The sequence below is a fragment of the Equus caballus genome, chromosome 3 (assembly GCF_041296265.1).
Source record: "Equus caballus isolate H_3958 breed thoroughbred chromosome 3, TB-T2T, whole genome shotgun sequence".
Taxonomy (NCBI): Eukaryota; Metazoa; Chordata; class Mammalia; order Perissodactyla; family Equidae; genus Equus; species Equus caballus.
This window is the reverse complement of record NC_091686.1, coordinates 22,238,466-22,258,120: the sequence shown is the minus strand read 5'-3', so window position 1 is coordinate 22,258,120 and position 19,655 is coordinate 22,238,466. Positions and strand designations below refer to the sequence as shown.

Here is a 19,655-nt window from a genome sequence, read left to right as displayed (position 1 = left end):
ACACCAGGATACTGCTGATCCAGGTGGGGCTGAGAACGAGACAGGACATGCTGCTGCTGTCAGTGTGTGGAAAGCCACACTGGCCTCACTGATCAGCTGATGCAGGCACCATTCCTTGGCAGGACACTGAATTCTCTCTGAGTCATCTTTTGAGGCAAGATGCTGGACATTTACTGAGATGAAAAGGCTGGAGGAACCTGTTTTTGGTTATTGTACATGTTTCTTTACTGACGTCCTAAGGTTTAGAGAACTGCTAGTTTTTGCTGGCACCTCCTGGACATCTTCACTGGGTGCCACCATGGAAACTATAATGATGCTCAGAGGGCACGACGAAGTGCCTGAAGTCCTGGAGAGGCTGGAATAGAGACTTAATTACACAAGACTTTGATTTGCCAGGGCCATGTTTCAGACCTGGGCCACTAGACTGGTCCTTGGAGAAAACAAAGTGGCAAGACACATTAAAACACAAAAAGATCCATATTCTTGGACCTCAGGAATCTGACTCCTGAGAATTTATCCTAAAGAAATGATTTGTTTCTGCATTCACTCTAATATTGAGGCATTGAAAACATTCCAAATGCCCATGATTGGGGAACAGCTAAATAAATTGTGGTAACACCAATTCCTACAATAAGTACACATCTAATACTTACCATAATCACAACTGGAAAGGTATATATACCATCACAGGAGAGCGTGTGCTATAACAAAGCATTGCAGACTGAGTGGCGTCAACTACAGAAATTTATTGTCTCACACTTCTGAAGGCTAGAAGATCAAGGTGTCAATCAGATTCGTTCCTTCCTGGGGCTGTGAGGGAAGGGTCTGTTGCAGGTCTCTCTCTTCGGTTTGTAGATCACTATCTTGTCCTTATGTCTCTTTACATTGTCTTCCCTCTATGCAAATCTGTCACTGTGTCCAAATTCCCCTGTTTTATAAGGACATAAGTCATATTGGATTAGGGCCCATCCTAATGACCTTATTTTCAATTGAACGCCTCCGTAAAGACCTCTCTCTAAATAAAGTCACATTCTGAGGTACCAGAGATTAGAACTTCTGTATCTTTTTTTTGAGGGGAGACACAATTAAACCCATAACAGTGTTTTATCACATACTGCTAAGAGAAATAATAATAACAGCAAACTCTCATTTGGCACTTTCTATGGATCAGGTGGTGTTACAAATACTTTAAATATGTTACCTCGTTCAACCTCCACAGCACCCCATGTGGTATTAGTATCCTCATTTTGCTAATAAGAAATTTAAAGCACAGCAAAGTTCTTTTCTCAAGATCACATAGCTAATCAGTGGCAGAATCAGGCTTTGAACCCAGGCAATACGGCTCCAGAGACCAAAAACTTAACCTCCTCATCATACTGCAAAATTTTATGTATGTTATGATTACAATATTAAAATATGTAAAAAATATTTTTGCAAACAAAGCCTTAATAGAATAGGCAAAAATGAAAGTAGTTTATAAATAGGAGAGTGTACATCTTATGATGTTACATTACTCTTACAGTTAATATATACACATGCTTTCACAGACTTTTTCTGAAAACAAAGAATGCTTTGACCAAGTCTCCCCAATCTGGGAAAATTCTTAAGGATACCAGACATCAAAAGATGAATGATAATAACCATCTGGGATAGCCAGTTGCTGAGATGGCCCCAGTGATCCTTGCCTTCTGGTGTTCACCCCCTTGTGTTGTCTTTCCACGTTCAATAAGGGCTGACTTGCATGAAAAATAGAACAATAGAACAATAGAATACTGCAGAAGTGATAGCATGTGACTGTCAAGGCAAAGTTCAAAAAAGGCATTGCAGCCTCCACCTTGGTCTCTTGGATCTCTTGCTCTGGGAAGAACCAGCTGCGATGTCTTGATGACACTCAAGCAGCCCCGTGGAGAGCCCCAGATGAAGAGGAATTGAGGCCTCCTGACAGCAGCAGCATCAACTTGCCCACCATGTGAGTGAACAACCTTTGGAGCTGATCCTCTTGCCCCATTAAAACCTAGATGACTACAGCCTCAAAGTCTTGGCTGCAACCTGGTGGGAGACCCACTAACCACTCAGCCCAGGCCCTACTGAATTTCTGGCCCACACTGTTATAAACAGAATAATGCCTCCAAAAATGTCCACATCCTACTGCCTGAAACCTGTGAATGTGTCACCTTACATGGCAAAAGCAACTTTGCAGATATGATTAAGGATCTCCAGATCAGCAAATTATCCTGGATTATCTGGGTGAGCCAAGTCCCCTGGGCCTGAGCTCTAACCTGCCTGGGCTCTAAACCCTCTGCAACCTTTGGAAATGGTGGATAGTGTATGAGGGACAATTCTAATTATGCAAGTGGACAGCTTACACCAAAAGGAGTCCCCCAGGCTCTGAAGACTGGGCCTGCCCTTGACAACTTTTCTTTCCTCTAGAGAAATGGGTGCTTGCGAATGAGGTATAGAAACTGCTTTTTGTTTTGTTTTTGTAGAGTGTTAAGAAAAATTTATTTGACACTTGGAAATGAGGCAAAAGATAACTGCATGTCTTCGATGTCATATGGGGTGTTGTCTCCCAGGCCCACCCCAAATTATGGATTCTCTAGGGGTGGTATGCCCTTATTTGACTCACTGCGTGCTCTTGATTCGGGCTCAGGCTCAAACTGGATTTTCTTTTGATCAATTGCAAATACTTTTTGTGAAGTAAAGAGGCAAATGATTTCCTGTCTAGTAGAAAGAATAACTTCAAAGTTTGTAGTTCATTGCTGTGTAGACGGGGTGATCAGCTCTTCCCATCTGCCCAGGGGCTAAGGGGTCTCCTAGGATGAAGAATTTTTAGCACTAAACCGTCACTGTCCCAGGCAAACTGGGGAGCTTGGTGACCGTACCTGCAAGACATTAACCAGCCTTGGAGCCGCCTCAGCCGTCTCCTTCCAGCATTCTGCCTTTCATGGGCCAGAAACGCTCTCCCATCTGCCTCTGAACCAGTTTTCTCATATTGCTCTTATGTCATTAATGAGCTAAATAAATCTTTGACACATCCTCGCTTTACATTTGCATGAGTCATACTTTTCAAGAGTTTTAAATCAGTGCTTTGGCAAGAGAAGGGCTTTCTCTGATGAGGGGGGTAGGGGCGGTCTTGCCAGGAAAGCAGGCCTGAGGATCCATACCGGAGAGGCTGTTTCTATTTTTCTTCCCTTTATTGATCCCCTTTCCCTTGAGCCTATAGATACGCTTAAGTCTCTTTCTCCTAGAAAAACAGCCTCTCTTCCTCCTGGCAACGGCCCTGTCCCTGTACATTCTTCTCATCCAAGAGTGTGATCCGGTTCCTTCCTAGCAACCCTCTCATGATCTTTAGCCAAAATCACTGACACATCCAAGTACAACTAAACACTTTCCAATCTTGAATTCACTTAGCTTCTCTGTAGTAAAAAATGTTTATAGCTCCCAATATCTGACACTCACTGAGTACTGACGTTCAACCGAGGACTCACCGAATTTGTCTTTCATTGAGCATTTGCCATTCAGCGACTCACTGTCCGGCCACTTGGCATGATTTACTGATCACTTGCTCCTTCTTGTTTACGGAGCTATACTTCCTTAATATCACTCAAACCTACTTCCTTTCCATCCGCAATATCAAGACCTCGGCTTGGACCAGCTCTCCCTCCAAAATTCCCAGGATGTTATTTCTATACCAAATTTGACTAAGGTACTTCCCTGATGAAAAGCCATCTCTGGCGGTTCCCCACAGCCTACAGTCGCAAACCTAGCCATGCCATGCCAATACACGATTTATTTATAAATTATGTCCATATGCTACTGTACTAATCTATTTCTTACATTACAAATCAGATGTGGAAAACAGAAGTAACCAAAGGGATAGCATTTACAAATTAAATAGAAGTTCTAATTTTCTTCCTGACCCCGCAGTGGAGGTCGCCTGCCCTGGCTTGGAGTCCACAGGCCCACATTGGGAGGTCCAAGGACACATGGCTGACTTCCAAAGCTTCTACGATCTGGCCCTGCCTGTGTCTCCTGCCTCTTTTCCCTTTACTTTGCCCCTTCTCCTCATTCTCTGGTCCAAGTGGAAGAATTTGAACTTGAAGCTCCCCAAACCCGCCTGCTTTCGACTTGCTGCCCTTTGTTTGGAACACTGTTCCCTGCCTTGGTTCCCTAAGCTGCAAGCCCCTTTGTCTTATTTGTTCCTAAAAGCCTTCCTTAAGTACTCATTCCCTGGGAAGCTGTTTTTGGGTTGCTTCTGCCTTCATACCCTATCCACACCCCACGCACACCTTTTTCTTTATGATATGACACCATGTTCACCTCTCTGCCTCTCTCATTGAGCTGTGAACTCTCTAAGCGGCTATCTTGTTCACTCAGGAGTCCCCAGTGCCTGATAAACAACAATGACAACAACCAATGCTTCCATAGTGTTAATATATGCTGGTCACGGCTTCCAGGGTTTTATACATAGTTACTTTATTTAATCCCATGAGATGGGTACAATTAACAATTATCCCTATTTTGCAAATGTGGACTCTTGGGCACAGAGAAGTTGAGTAACTTCCCCAGGTCACCCATGTAGTGTTCGAAGTTCAGGAAATACTGAACTAAACCGAGCTGTGTGCTTTCTATCAGCCCTGTGATGAGGGAAGTACAGTCACCCACGCCCAGATGGGGAGGAAATGCTCAGGCTGAGGGAGCGGGGTGCGTGATGTGGGCTGGCCCAGCCAGAGCCTGCGCTGCCCCCTGCTGGCCAGCTCTGCCCTCGCTGCAGGCTTAGCCAGCCAGAAGTCCCCTCTGCCACCTGAGCTTGACTCTGGGGTCTGACATGCACAGGATATTCTGAGGGGGAAAGGGCCAGAAGACCATGGGAAGAACATGTAGGGATTTCCCCTTGATCTGCACACCCAAAGGACCATCTCCCTGACAGGGATGGCCAAATGAAACCCTCAGAGTTAGAATAGAATTGAGAAAGTAAACTCTTTGCCCCCAAATGCCATAGAATGTTCCCAAAACCATTAAAACCATTTGTTTTTTTTAAGAGAAAAATTTAGGAAAGTATTTGTATTATTCTTAGATTAGGCTCTCCTTTAGGATGGAAAATTAAGTGCTAACCTATATTAACAGATTAGTTCTCAAATGGGGTGCCTCATGGAACTATTCAAAAATACAGATGCTCAGCTGCATTCCAAGCCTGCTGAGTCAGAACCCCCACCACTGCATATTATTTCCCCTCAGGGCTGGCTCCAGGCCACATTTTCCCAAACCCCCAAAGCTCTGAGACCCTATAGCACACCACTTTTCCAGTTTAAGCCAAGGCAATGCCTTTACATCTGGTCTTCAGTAGAAAACTGTGCTATTTTATACTCTGTGAATTGTAGGTAATTTATAACAACGCAAAAAAAAAAAACAAACAAAGAAAACCGTTGTTTGAAGACATGTAAATTCTATCCTGTCTGGTAGTGGTTCCATTGATTTTCCTTTCCCTCTTTGGAAGAAATCACTTTTGCCTCCTTTGTACACTCATTTCATTATTCCTGATCTGTAAAGGGTCTGTTCTTCAGATTCTCTTTTGAACCAGTTGTAACATCTGCCTGATTCCCTCAGAGATTATTGAGTTAAATAAAGTCTTCAGCATGTGTTCATTTTATATCTGTGTGAGGAGTTGTGAGTCTATGTTTTTTGGAAAATTATCTCTAACATACCAATGCTAAGTCCTTTTCTTCTCTGCTCTTTAGCCATCCGATCCTTGTGCTCGCTGCTTTACTGGAAAGTTTGGGGGGGGTTCTCAGAAAAGAGCTCTTTCCCTTGTAACCTTTCACCATATGCATAATGGCTGCCCGAGGGTTCCTGGAAGAAAAGTAGCAGAGTGACCAAAAGATGTTATATTTTTAACTTAGGCAAAACAGAGGTCAAGGCATTGGTTTCTAAATTTCCCTTCCACAAAAACTGAAATAAAAGAACATAAACTAAAATTAAAGTTAAATAAACCCATCAGATTTCTTTTGGGCTCTAATTCTCAAATACCTTATTTGAGAACACTTATTTACTTACTCCTCCCTTGCTCGTATAGTTGATTGATTTATCAAAAATTACACATATTATTATGTCGGAAGCAAAATGGCGGGATGAGCAGACCCGGGATTCTCTCCTCTCCAAAATACAACAAAAGATTAGAAGAACTGAATTTCAGAGAATAAACATAATGCCAGCTCGTCAGAGACCTACAATACCAAGAAAGTAGAGATCATAACCTTGCTTACACCTTTGGAGGCGCTGGAACGGCAGGAGAGAACATCGCTCCCTCCCCTAGAGTCTGCGATGGCTGCGGCGCGGGTCGGGAAGGAGCGGGGGAGGGGCCGTGCAACCGGGGGATCATCCAGGACTCCTGCCTCTGATTCAGTGGAGACCCGCTGATCTGAACCCAGACCAGCGCGTGTGAGTAACAGCCCCTCCCCCCCAAGCAAAGCCAGTGGGCGCAGCCATCTTGCCCCAAGGCGGAGAGCTAACACGCCGCTCTCGACCCCCATCTAGTGGCGACAGGCTGTAACTGCAACTGAATTCTACCACCATGAGAAAAAACTGCTCCTCTACCGTCCAGCAATTTATAAAAGCCCCAGACCAGAAGGAAAACAATAAAAACACAGAATTAAGTCCTGAGGACTTGGAATTAGGTAAACTAAGTGATAATGAATTCAGAGCAGCTATAATCAAAAAACTCAATGAGGTAGAGAGAAAGATAGAGAAACAAGCCGAGTTCTCGAGTTACTTCACAAAAGAGATTGAAATCATAAAGAAGAATCAAACAGAATTACTTGAGATGAAAAACACAATGGACCAGATAAAACAGAATACGGATTCCCTGAATGCCCGTGTAGACAACATAGAGGAGCAAATCAGCATAATCGAGGACAGACAGGCTGAATGGCGCCAGACAGAGGAAGAAAGAGAACTAAGAATTAAAAAAAAATGAGGAAAATCTCCGAGAGATAATGGATTCAATGAGGAGTAAGAACATAAGGATCATAGGAATTCCCGAGAATATGGAAAAGGAAAATGGAGCAGAAAGTGTGCTTAACGAAATTATTGAAGAGAACTTCCCAAATCTAGGGATCAACAGAGAAATGTGTCTAGAGGAGGGTTTTAGATCTCCTAGATTTGTCAATGTAAAAAGACCCACCGCAAGGCACATAATAGTAAAGTTGGCAAATAGGAATGATAAGGAAAGAATACTCAGGGAAGTAAGAAAAAAAAAGAGAATAACCTATAAAGGAGCCCCTATCAGACTGTCAGCGGATTTCTCTACAGAAACCCTACAAGCTAGGAGAGAATGGAGTGGTATATTCAAAGCTTTAAAGGATAAAAACCTTCAGCCAAGAATACTCTATCCAGCAAGAATTTCCTTCAGATATGAGGGAGAAATTAAATCTTTTCCAGACAAACAAAAGTTAAGGGAATTTGTAACTAAAAGCCCTCCATTACAAGAAATCCTCAAGAAGACTCTCATACTTGAAAAAAGAAAAAAGGGAGAAAGGCAACACAATCCACAGACTAGGGAGACTGATGGATAGAACCAGAACAGGATAGCAAATATTCAACTATAGCATTAGGATAAAAATAAGGAAACTACCAAAACAAGGACGATCTTAGCACTCTAACTACAAATTAATAAGACGAGTTGGAATAAAAAATGAAAATAATTATTTAGGAGGGGAAGAGCAAAGGGTCTAAATCAGTATTGGTCAAGTAAGTAAGAGACCACCAGAGAATAGACTATATTATACACGAGATTCTAAATACAAACTTCAAGGTAGACACTAAAATAAAGTACAGAACAGAGTCACAAATCATAGATAAGGAAAAATCTAAGAAACCCAGCATAAGAAATTGCAGTATTAAATGGGTAGTCTAAAGCACACAGGAAAAGAAATACAGGAAAACAAGATAATGAGCGACAGATTAACAGCATTAAGTCCACATGCATCAATAATCACTCTCAATGTGAAAGGATTGAACTCTCCAATAAAAAGACACAGAGTGGCAAAATGGATTAAAGAACAAGATCCAACAATTTGTTGCCTCCAGGAAACACACCTCAGCCCCAAGAACAAACACAGACTCAGGGTGAAGGGGTGGAGGACAATACTTCAAGCAAATAGCAAGGAAAAAAGGCAGGTGTTGCAATTCTCATATCAGACCAAGTGGATTTCAAAATAAGACGAGTAAAGAGAGACACAGAGAGGGACAATATATAATGATCAAAGGGACACTTCATCAAGAAGAAATAACACTTATAAATATCTATGCACCCAACACAGGAGCACCAAGATTCATAAAGCAACTATTAACAGACCTAAAGGAAGATGTTAAAAACAACACGATAATAGTAGGGGACCTCAACACCCCACTCACATCAATGGACAGATCATCCAGACAGAAAATCAACAAGGAAATAGTGGAGCTGAATGAAAAACTAACACAATTGGACTTAATAGACATATATAGATCACTCCACCCTGAAGGAGCTGAATACACATTCTTCTCAAGTGCACATGGAACATTCTCTAGGATAGACCATATGTTGGGAAACAAGGCAAGCCTCTACAAATTTAAAAAAATTGAAATAATAACAAGCATCTTCTCAGATCATAGTGCTATAAGGCTAGAAATTAATTACAAGAAAAAAGCTGAGAAAGGCACAAAGATGTGGAGACTAAACAACACACTACTGAACAAGCAATGGATCATTGAAGAAATTAAAGAAGAAATCAAAAAATACCTGGAAACAAATGAAAATGATAGCATGCCATACCAACTCATATGGGATACAGCAAAAGCTGTATTAAGAGGAAAATTCATCGCAATACAGGCACATCTTAACAAACAAGAAAATCCCAAATAAGCAACCTTAAAGCACACCTAACTGAACTAGAGAAAAAAGAACAAATGAAGCCCAAAGTCAGCAGAAGGAGAGAAATAATAAAAATCAGAGCAGAAATAAATACTATTGAAACGAAAAAGGCAGTAGAAAGGATCAATGAGACAAAGAGCTTGTTTTTTGAGAAGATAAATAAAATTGACAAACCACTAGCCAGACTTACAAAGAAAAAAAGGGAGAAAGCTCAAATAAACAAAATCAGAAATGAGCGAGGAGAAATAACAACAGACTCTGCAGAAATACAACAGATTATAAGAGAGTACTACAAAAAACTATATGCCAACAGAATGGATAACCTAGAGGAAATGGATAAATTCTTGGACTCCTACAATCTCCCAAAGCTCACTCAAGAAGAGGCAGACAATTTGAACAGACCAATCACAAGGAAAGAGATTGAAACAGCAATCAAAAACATCCCAAAGAATAAAACCCCAGGACCAGATGGCTTTCCTGGGGAATTCTACCAAACTTTCAGAGAGGATTTAATACCTATCCTTTTCAAGCTATTCCAAAAAATTAGGGACGATGGAACACTTCCTAACACATTCTATGAGGCCAACATCACGCTGATACCAAAACCTGACAAGAACACCACGAAAAAAGAGAACTACAGGCCAATATCACTGATGAACATAGATGCAAAAATTCTAAACAAAATTTTGGCAACCAGAATTCAGCAATTCATCAAAAGAATCATACATCAGGATCAGGTGGGATTCATACCAGGGACACAGGGATGGTTCAACATCCGCAAATCAATCAACGTGATACACCACATCAACAAACTGAGGAATAAAAGCCACATGATCATCTCAATAGATGCAGAGAAGGCATTTGACAAGATCCAACAGCCATTTATGATAAAAACTCTGAACAAAATGGGCATAGAAGGAAACTACCTCAACATAATAAAGGCCATATACAACAAACCCATAGCCAACATCATACTCAATGGGCAAAAACTGAAGCCCATCCCCCTGAAAACAGGAACGAGACAAGGATGCCCCCTATCACCACTCTTATTTAACATAGTACTGGAGGTCCTGGCCAGAGCAATCAGGCAAGAAAAAGGAATAAAAGGAATCCAAATAGGGAGGGAAGAAGTGAAACTCTCGCTGTTTGCAGACGACATGATCTTATATATAGAAAATCCCAAAGAATCCATTGGAAAACTGTTAGAAGTAATCAACAACTACAGCAAAGTTGCAGGGTATAAAATCAATTTGCATAAATCAGTAGCATTTCTATACTCCAGTAATGAACCAACAGAAAAAGAACTCAAGAATACAATACCATTCACAATCGCAACAAAAAGAATAAAATACCTTGGGGTAAATTTAACTAAGGAAGCGAAGGACCTATATAATGAAAATTACAAGGCCTTTCTGAGAGAACTGGATGACGACATAAGGAGATGGAAAGACATTCCATGTACATGGATTGGAAGAATAAACATAGACAAAATGTCCATTCTACCTAAAGCAATCTACAGATTCAACGCCATCCCAATCAGAATCCCAATGACATTCTTTACAGAATTAGAACAAAGAATCCTAAAATTCATGTGGGGCAACAAAAGACCCCGAATTTCTAAAGCAATCCTGAGAAAAAAGAACAAAACGGGAGGCATCACAATCCCTGACTTCAAAACATACTACAAAGCTACAGTAATCAAAACAGCATGGTACTGGTACAAAAACAGGTGCACAGATCAATGGAACAGAATTGAAAGCCCAGAAATAAAACCACACATCTATGGACAGCTTATCTTTGACAAAGGAGCTGAGGGCATACAATGGAGAAAAGAAAGTCTTTTCAACAAATGGTGCTGGGAAAACTGGAAAGCCACAGGTAAAAGAATGAAAATTGACCATTCTTTTTCACCATTCACCAAAATAAACTCAAAATGGATTAAAGACCTAAAGGTGAGACCTGAAACCATAAGGCTTCTGGAAGAAAACGTAGGCAGTACACTCTTGGACATCAGTATTAAAAGGATCTTTTCGGACACCATGCCTTCTCAGAGAAGGGAAACAATAGAAAGAATAAACAAATGGAACTTCATCAGATTAAAGAGCTTCTTCAAGGCAAATGAAAACAGGATTGAAACAAAAAAACAATCCACTAACTGGGAAAAAATATTTGCAAGTCATATATCTGACAAAGGCTTAATATCCTTAATATATAAAGAACTCTCGCAACTCAACCACAAAACATCAAACAACCCAATCAAAAAATGGGCTGGAGACATGAACAGACATTTCTCCAAAGAAGATATACTGATGGCCAATAGGCACATGAAAAGATGCTCATCATCGCTGATCATCAGGGAAATGCAAATCAAAACTACACTAAGATATCACCTTATACCCGTTAGAATGACAAAAATGTCTAAAACTAATAGCAACAAATGTTGGAGAGGTTGCGGAGAAAAAGGAACCCTCATACACTGCTGGTAGGAATGCAAACTGGTGCAGCCACTATGGAAAACAGTATGGAGATTCCTCAAAAAACTAAAAATAGAACTACCATACGATCCAGCCATCCCACTACTGGGTATTTATCCAAAGAGCCTGAAGTCAGCAATCCCAAAAGTCCTGTGCACCCCAATGTTTATTGCAGCACTGTTTACAATAGCCAAGACGTGGAAGCAACCTAAGTGCCCAGCAACAGACGAATGGATAAAGAAGATGTGGTACATATATGCAATGGAATACTACTCAGCTGCAAAACAGAACAAAATCATTCCATTTGCAATAACATGGATGGACCTTGAGAGAATTATGTTAAGTGAAATAAGCCAGCGAGAGAAAGATAATCTGTGTATGACTCCACTCATATGAGGAATTTAAAACTATGGACCAAGAACAGTTTAGTGGATACCAGGGGAAAGGTGGGGTGGAGGGTGGGCACAAAGGGTGAAGTGGTGCACCTACAACATGACTGACAAACATTAATGTACAATTGAAATTTCACAAGATTGTAACCTATCAATAACTCAAAAAAAAAATTACACATATTAGAATTGTTTTACTTTTAATGCACCTTATGCAAGATGCCATGGAAAATATAAGGTCCCTATCATCTCCCTGAGCACACAGATTCATCTCTAAGAACTAATGTCATTTATCCAACAGTTACTTATTGATCACCCTCTGTGTGCCATGCCATAATGGCAAAGATATCGTCCCAGGGAGCTGACAGTCTAGAGAGAGGGACAGACTACACAAATAAATGCATAATTTCAAATTTTTGAGACAAACAAATGAAAGGCATGTTTTGAACCAAAACTGCAATCATTCAAAAAAGGAGAGGCCAATGTGGGCTACAGTCGTGGAAGGTATTTTGGTTATCTTTGTTGAGTAACGAATCACCCCGAAACTTAGAGACATACGACAATCACTTATTATGCTCACGGATTCTGTGGCCAGGACTTTGGGAAGGGTACAGCAGGGACAGCCTGTCTCTGCTCCACAATGGTAGGAACTGAACAGAAAGACTCAGAGGCTGGAGGTAATTCAATGGCTGGAGCTGGACTCATTGAGGGCTCATTCACTGATATCTGGCAGGTGATGCTGGCTGTCGACTGGGACCTTAGCTGGGGCTAACCACCAGAACACCTACACGTGGCTTTTACCTGTAGCTGGGGATTCCTCACATTATTGTGGTTGGGGTCCAAGGTGGTGCATCCTCAGAGACAGTCAGGTGGAAGCTGCATCGCCTTTTACGACAAGCCTCAGAAGATGTTCAGCGTCAGTTCTGCCACATTCTATTCAGGGCCAGCTTCATGGGCATGCAACCTGTGCAGTCACACAAGGCCCCATACTTAGAATAGCCTCATGCTTGGTTTAATGCTCTACTGTCACCATCTTGAAATTCTTAAAAATATTTGAACAAGGGGCCGCACATTTTCAGATTGCACTGGACTCCACAAATTTTGTAGCCAGTCCTGATTCTCTTTATCCAGGCAGTCACAAAGGCCTGTGCAGGCTCCCAGGGTGGGGATATAGACTCCCACTCTTGATGGGGCAGTAGCAAGAATCTGGAAGAGCATGTGGGACTGGAAAGATTATTGTGGCCTTTTTTAGAAAGTGCAAACTGCCACAGAAGATTTGTGGAAAAGACACAATGTGGACCTTGAAAAGACTTTCTTCCAATTTTGTAAACTTCCCAGCCTCCCACAAGGATATCTTCCGGTCCTTCTAGTTCCACAAAGCCATCCTAGGGAGATTAAAAAGGTGATATTTATCTACCCATCCGTCCATTCAACAAATCCCGATTGAGCATATATTAGAGGAGCGTTGACAGGTGACCTCTGGCCTCACTGGACTTGGTGTTCATAACGATGGGGTGAGTGACAGGAGAAGAGACAGCAAAGGATAAAGCACCAAGGAGCCTGCAGACAAAGTACAAGGATGTTCAAGAGAGCAAGAGACCACTTTCCACTGGGAGGCGTCACAGCTGGCTTCCTGGAGGCCTGCGTCCGGGTGACTCCCTCCACTCGTTCAACAGACTCATTCACTCACTGAACAGGTACCATTTGTCCCATTTGTGTTCCAGGCACTGGGGAGAACAGGGAGAACAAAGTCCCTGCTCTCATGGAGCTTACCCAAGAGGAGGGCAGCCGAATAACAAATTAAGAAATAAGTATGTAATGTTTATTGACTGCAAGAAGTCCTAAAGAGGAAGAAAACAAAAATAGACGAGAGGAGAGGGACATAGTCAGAAAGTCCTCTGTGACGTGGGAACATTTGGGCAAAGCTCTCTGAATGAAGGGAGAAAAAGAGCTGTGTTCCAGGTAATAATAGCAACGACAAAGGCCCTAAGACGGGCCCGGCGGCCCCGATCTCCTCAGCAGAAAGACGGCAGGAAGAAAAGTCTGGAGTCTGCTGCCCAATGCTGTTTCCATCTGCCCTGGCTGCTTGTCCCTCACGCACTTGGAGACAGGAGGCACTGACTGAGCACCATGGAGAGCTTTCCTGCCCACCACGCACGAACCCATCAGTTTCCTTTAAATGTGTAAATGTTTCACATTCCTTTAAATTTGACTCCTTAAGCATTTTGACTACTTGTTATCAAATTTTTAGACAATTACGGGGAAATATCCTTAAGTGGACAAAATAATTTTCTCAAGTGTTTAAACACAAACAAAACATAACAACCTCGAAAGCTGTACTTTCCAAAGGTTCTCCGATGGGCATGTATTATTTTTATAATCAGAAAAAAAGTTCTTAAAACATTTTAAAGCGAAAACTCAAACATTTGCTAACACACACTGTTGGTGAAGTTACGGGGAAATAGGCACTCAAATATACCGATGGGAGCGTCAAGTCACACAGTCCCTATGGAGGACAATTCAGCAATCTGTATCAAAATTGTAAATGTATATACCTTTGACCTAGATATTCAATTTTTGTGAATTTATCCCATAGGTGTAAGTGCGAGCAGCCAAAATGATGGGCGCACAAGTTTGCTCATCCAGCTTGTTTGTAGTAGCAAAAGATTAGAATTAACCCAAATGTCCATCAAGAGAGGGCTAATTAAATGATACATCCACTCAATGGAGCACTATGCAGCTTGAAACAAGAAATGAAGATGCTCTTTGTTTACCAATATGAAACAATCTCCAAGATAAATTAAGTGAAAAAAGCAAGATCAGAACACGGTGCACTGTGTTATCTTTTGTGTGAATCGGAGAGAGGGTTATACATTTGTTCCACTTGCATTTACCAGAATGACTCACAAGACTATCATTACAACGATAATTTGTCGAGTGGGATCTGGATCCCCTTTACCTGCTGGTGCACCCCCCACCCCCAAGCTGCAATGATGCTGACTGACGGCAATCCACAGCTATCCCTTCTCTGGAGAATTGCCTTCTACCCAGTGGAGAGTCACCTTGCCTGGAAAGGCAACACCCTCAAACCCCACACTCAGGGCAGACCTCAGCCAATGACTGACTGACACAGTGTGCAAAAGACCAATTCTCTTGCCTCAATTGTGGACTAATTCAATGGTACAATCTGTGTGCCAGGGCTTCCCCACGAGATCAGGCTTCCATAACTGGAAAGTCCAGAGGTTGGCTGACTTCAGTCACACTTTGATCCAGAGGTTCACGGTGTCATTAAGCCTCCAGCTCCATTCTCTCTGGTTCTCCCAGTCCTCATCCCTTCTGTATGCCACCGTTTATCTCAGATCAGGTCCCTCAGGGCACTCACAACGACTACTCGGCTACAGCAGTGTCATCTTGCACAGAGAAAGAGAGGGCTTCTCCTCTGGTAGCTCCCAAAGAGAGAGGACTCTTTATTCTAAAAAACCTCCAGCAAGGTCCATGTCCTCAAGTCGCCCAGTCTGAATTTGGTCACATGCTCATCCCGGGAGGAGTATCCATGGTCAGAGAACAGGACACATGAGCAGCATTAGCTAAGAGCGGAGGGTGAGATTGGTCTCTCCAAACCACTTGACTGAGAATGGAGGAAGAAAAATCTGTGCACTGTGTTAGGGAGACAAGGGGAGATGGATACCGGAGAGGGAGCGAATAAATGACCACCATGGAGACTGAGGCTTTGGTTTTCAAAGCAAGAGGCAAAACTGTTTGCTGGGGGAGTGAAAAGAGTTAGAATTCTGTGGGAGGCTTGAGAGAGGGGGGCAGAAGTTTAGGAAGTTTGTTGAGGGAAATGGGAAAGGAAGAGGACCAAGAATAAGCAAAGAGTTTTGTGGGTGGCACTGGGGGCTCGATAGTGGTTGGGGTCAATGGTAGCCTCCCCTCTCTGCTTGGCTGTGCTTCCCCAGTGGTCCACTGGCTGGATGTAAAGGTTAGAAAGGTGCATTGACGCACTGATCCAGGGGTGGGTATTCTGCTGAGCAGCTGGGCTGGAAGGACAGGGCGAGGAGGGAAACAAAGGTGTTGATGAGAAGGCAGCTCAGATGATCCATCAGGGGTTCAGACTCAGGAGGAAAAGAAGAAAGAATAGGAAGTTCTGTTAGATGGGGAATAAATGGAAACCTCTAGGCTCACAGAGCCCTAGTGATGTCAAAGAACAGGTGTGAGTGGATCGAAGGCAGATGTGAGCAGGAGCCAGCTCGCACCAGCTAATGAGAGCCTATTGTTAAATGTTCCGTAATTTGTGAGGCGGTTGTTAAACCATTGGTCCCTTGAACTTGGACACAGAGAGAGTACTTACATTGTGGAAACAAGGGATGTTGAGCTTAAGATTTCAGAGACGGGAAGTTCTCTGTGGTGATAATGTTCTACATTGGGATGGAGTAAGGCAGGGAAGTCTTCTGTGAAATGACGAAGAGTCCAGGAGGCCAGTTCATGATATCATCAAAGCAGAGCAGACACTGAATGAATAAACCCTGTGACAAAGACTTCTGACTCTCCCCCATCGTCCATTCTCTCCCTCGCTCTCATGGCATAAAACCCCAAATTTTTAGCCGGTTACATGGCTATACTCGCCAGCTTCCTTTGCAGTTATATATGGTCGTGTGACTATCTTCTGGTCAAAAGGATGCGAGCAGAAGTGATGCCTGCAACTTGTGGGTTCCACTCTTAAAGGAATGAGGAGAGCCCTTCTTGGTCCTCAATTTTCCTTCCTTCCTATGGGCTGGAATGTAGACACGGTGGTGAGCTATCTTAGACCATGCAGATGAGGGCAATATCTGAGAGTGTCAGAACAACAAGCTGGAAGGAGCCTGGACCTCTGAAAACTTCACAGAGCAGAGCCACCAGATCAGCCTGGACTTTTCCAAGACAGTAATACTTTCTACGGTGTTTAAGGTACTGTTATGTTGGGTCTCTGGCCCACCTAGCCAATCTTTAACCTAACCATGGCAAGACTCAAAGGAACAGAGAATCACTCTCAATATGGGAGTTAACAGAATGTTCCCGTGTGGGGCTTAGGAGTGAGCATTCTCCACCTGAGGGAGCATCAAGGGAAGAAGAATCTTCAGGGAAGAGGCAGGTTAGGCCAGGAGGCAAAGCATTTCAGGCAAGAAAGGTTGTGGGGGAACATATAGTCTCAAAGTTATTAAGTACAAGGAGGGGAAGGTGCCTTTAAAAAGGAGAATCTGAAGGACTCCACCTATACACGTGATCGAATTTAATGTCATCAATAATAGGACAGACTGACATCTTGTGCCTCCTGATATGGTGTACTAAGAAGGATCCAATGTCTCCTATTTTATTATTCCTGCCAAAAATGTCGAACCTGAATTTAAGCATAAGGAAACAATCAGACAAACTCAAGTTGAGGGTAAGTTTGAAAAAACATTGGAGGCCAGCCTGGTGGCATAGTGGTTAAGTTTGCATGCTCTGCTTGGGCGGCCGGGGGTTTGCCAGTTCAGATCCCGGGCGTGGACCTATGCACCACTTCTCAAGCCATGCTGTGGCAGGCGTCCCACGTATAAAACAGAGGAGGATAGGTATGGATGTTAGCTCAGGGCCAGTCTGCCTCAGCAAAAAGAGGAGGATTAGTGGTGGATGTTAGCTCAGGGCTAATCTTCCTCAAAAAAAAAAAAAAATTGGACTGGACTCTCCTAAAGTGTCAGTGCTCTGAAAGAAGAAAAAGGAACGTTGAGAAACTGTTGTAGATTGAAGGAGACTAAACGGAGACTACAGAGACATGACAATGACATTATTCATATGCCAGGAATAATCCTTGATTGGATCCAGGATCTAAATGGGGGAGAAAAGTAGAGATAAAGCACATTATTGAGATAGTAGAAGAAATTTGGATATGGAGCATATATTTGATAATAATATTATATCGATGCCAGGAATAATCCTTGATTGGATCCAGGATCTAAATGGGGGAGAAAAGTAGAGATAAAGCACATTATTGAGATAGTAGAAGAAATTTGGATATGGAGCATATATTTGATAATAATATTATATTGATGTTAAATTTCTGGATTGTGATCATTGTAATGTGGTTACAACAAGAACGTTGTTCTTTGGAGATACATGTTGAAGTGTTTAGGGGGGAGAGTCGCAAGTCTGGAACTTATACACAAATGTTTCATCAAGAATAGTTTAGGGCTGGCCCGGTGGCTGAGTGGTTAATTTCATGCGCTCCACTTCAGTGGCCCAGGGTTTCACTGGTTCAGATCCTGGGTGCAGACCCAGCATCACTCATCAAGCCATGCTGAGGCGGCGTCCCACATAGCACAACCAGAGGCACTCACAACTAGAATATACAACTGTGTACTGGGGGGCTTTGGGGAGAAGAAGAAACAAACAACAAAGAAAGGAGATTGGCAATAGATGTTAGCTCAGGCGCCAATCTTTAAAAAAAAAAAAAAGAACAGTTTATAACTATATGGAGAGATAGAACAAATGTGGCAAAACGATAATAATTAGTGTATCAAGGTAAAGACACAGCACAAAAACTAATGAAACAAAAAGGTGACCTGGTATGGGGGGGTCTGTTTATTCAAAAAGAGGGTTCCAGAGGCCAGGATGGAAGGTCTGAGGCAGCAAGGATTTGGCCGCTTCACAAACTGTCCTGTGTCTGATTGTTCTCCAGTCTTCCTTGATAGCCATGGTTGTCCAGGCTCAGAACTGGGCTTTGCTTAAATGAAAACCGGTAAGAGGTCCAGGGATTTGGCCCCATCCTCTCTGCTCTGGGAAGAAAGGCTGGTGGAGCCCACAGCAGCACTTCTGTGGGACAGGCGTTGATGTCTGGGCAGATAGACCAACTGACTCCATCCTCCTGGACTTCCTGCTACCTCACTCCACACTTTTTTTTTTTTTTTTTTTTTTGAGGAAGATTAGCCCTGAGCTAACATCTGCCAATCCTCCTCTTTTTTTTGCTGAGGAAGACTGGCCCTGAGCCAACATCCATGCTCATCTTCCTCTACTTTAGATGTGGGACGCCTACCACAGCATGGCCTGCCAAGCAGTGCCATGTCTGCACCCGGCATCTGAACCGGCGAACCCCATGCCACCGAGAAGTGGAATGTGCGAACTCAACTGCTGTGCCACCAGGCTGGCCCCCTCACTCCACACTTCTTAATCCTCTTGCATTTTAGCTCTAAATGTTAGATTTCCCTGGGGCTCTGCCCAAGGCCTTCTCCATTCCAACTCCTTCCCTCCTTAGGTGAGCCCCTTTACTCCCTCGGAGTGTCTCCAGCACCACTCATTCATACATCCAGTTGCAACTGGACATCTACAGTTGGATGAAGCATAGCCATCTCAAATTTAACATGTCCAAATTCGAACTCTCCAATTTTCCCCAAGCCTGGTTCTCTCCAGTCTTCCCATCTCAGTAACAAGTACCACTATGCACTCAGTCACTTCTGGCTTCTCCTCACTCCCCCACATCCAATCCATCCGGTAAATTTTTCCTCCAAACTACAACCTGGGTCTGCTCACTACTCACCCCCTCCACGGGCCCCCTCACCTAGATGCTTCAGTTGCTCCCTAAATTATCTCTTGCCTCTCCTTTGGCTCCCTGGACTCCAGCCTCCTCGCAGAAGCCTGAGTAATCTTTAAAAAATGTAAATCAGAGCAAGTCACTCTCCTGCTCAAAACCCTTCAATGTTTTTCCATTGCTCTTAGAATGAAAATGCAGACTTGTCACCATGGAGACCATCTGCCTGCTCCACCTCTCAGCCTCATCTCATCCCCACTCCCTCCGCTCGCACTGCTGTTCTTGTCCAGCTCTCTGCATTACTCGAGCTTCTCTCTTTCTGGAACATTGTCTCAGCTATCTCC

General features: G+C 42.9%; 1 long non-coding RNA gene across 1 annotated transcript; it reads right to left on the bottom strand.

Moving 5' to 3' along the window:
* Positions 1-726: 726 nt before the first annotated feature.
* LOC111772672 (uncharacterized) lies at positions 727-6,447 on the bottom strand. Its single transcript, XR_002806675.2, has 3 exons — positions 6,255-6,447; positions 5,706-5,850; positions 727-928 (listed from the first exon to the last, which is right to left on the bottom strand). It is a non-coding gene; the product is annotated as an uncharacterized lncRNA (long non-coding RNA).
* Between the last annotated feature and the right edge of the window lie 13,208 nt (positions 6,448-19,655).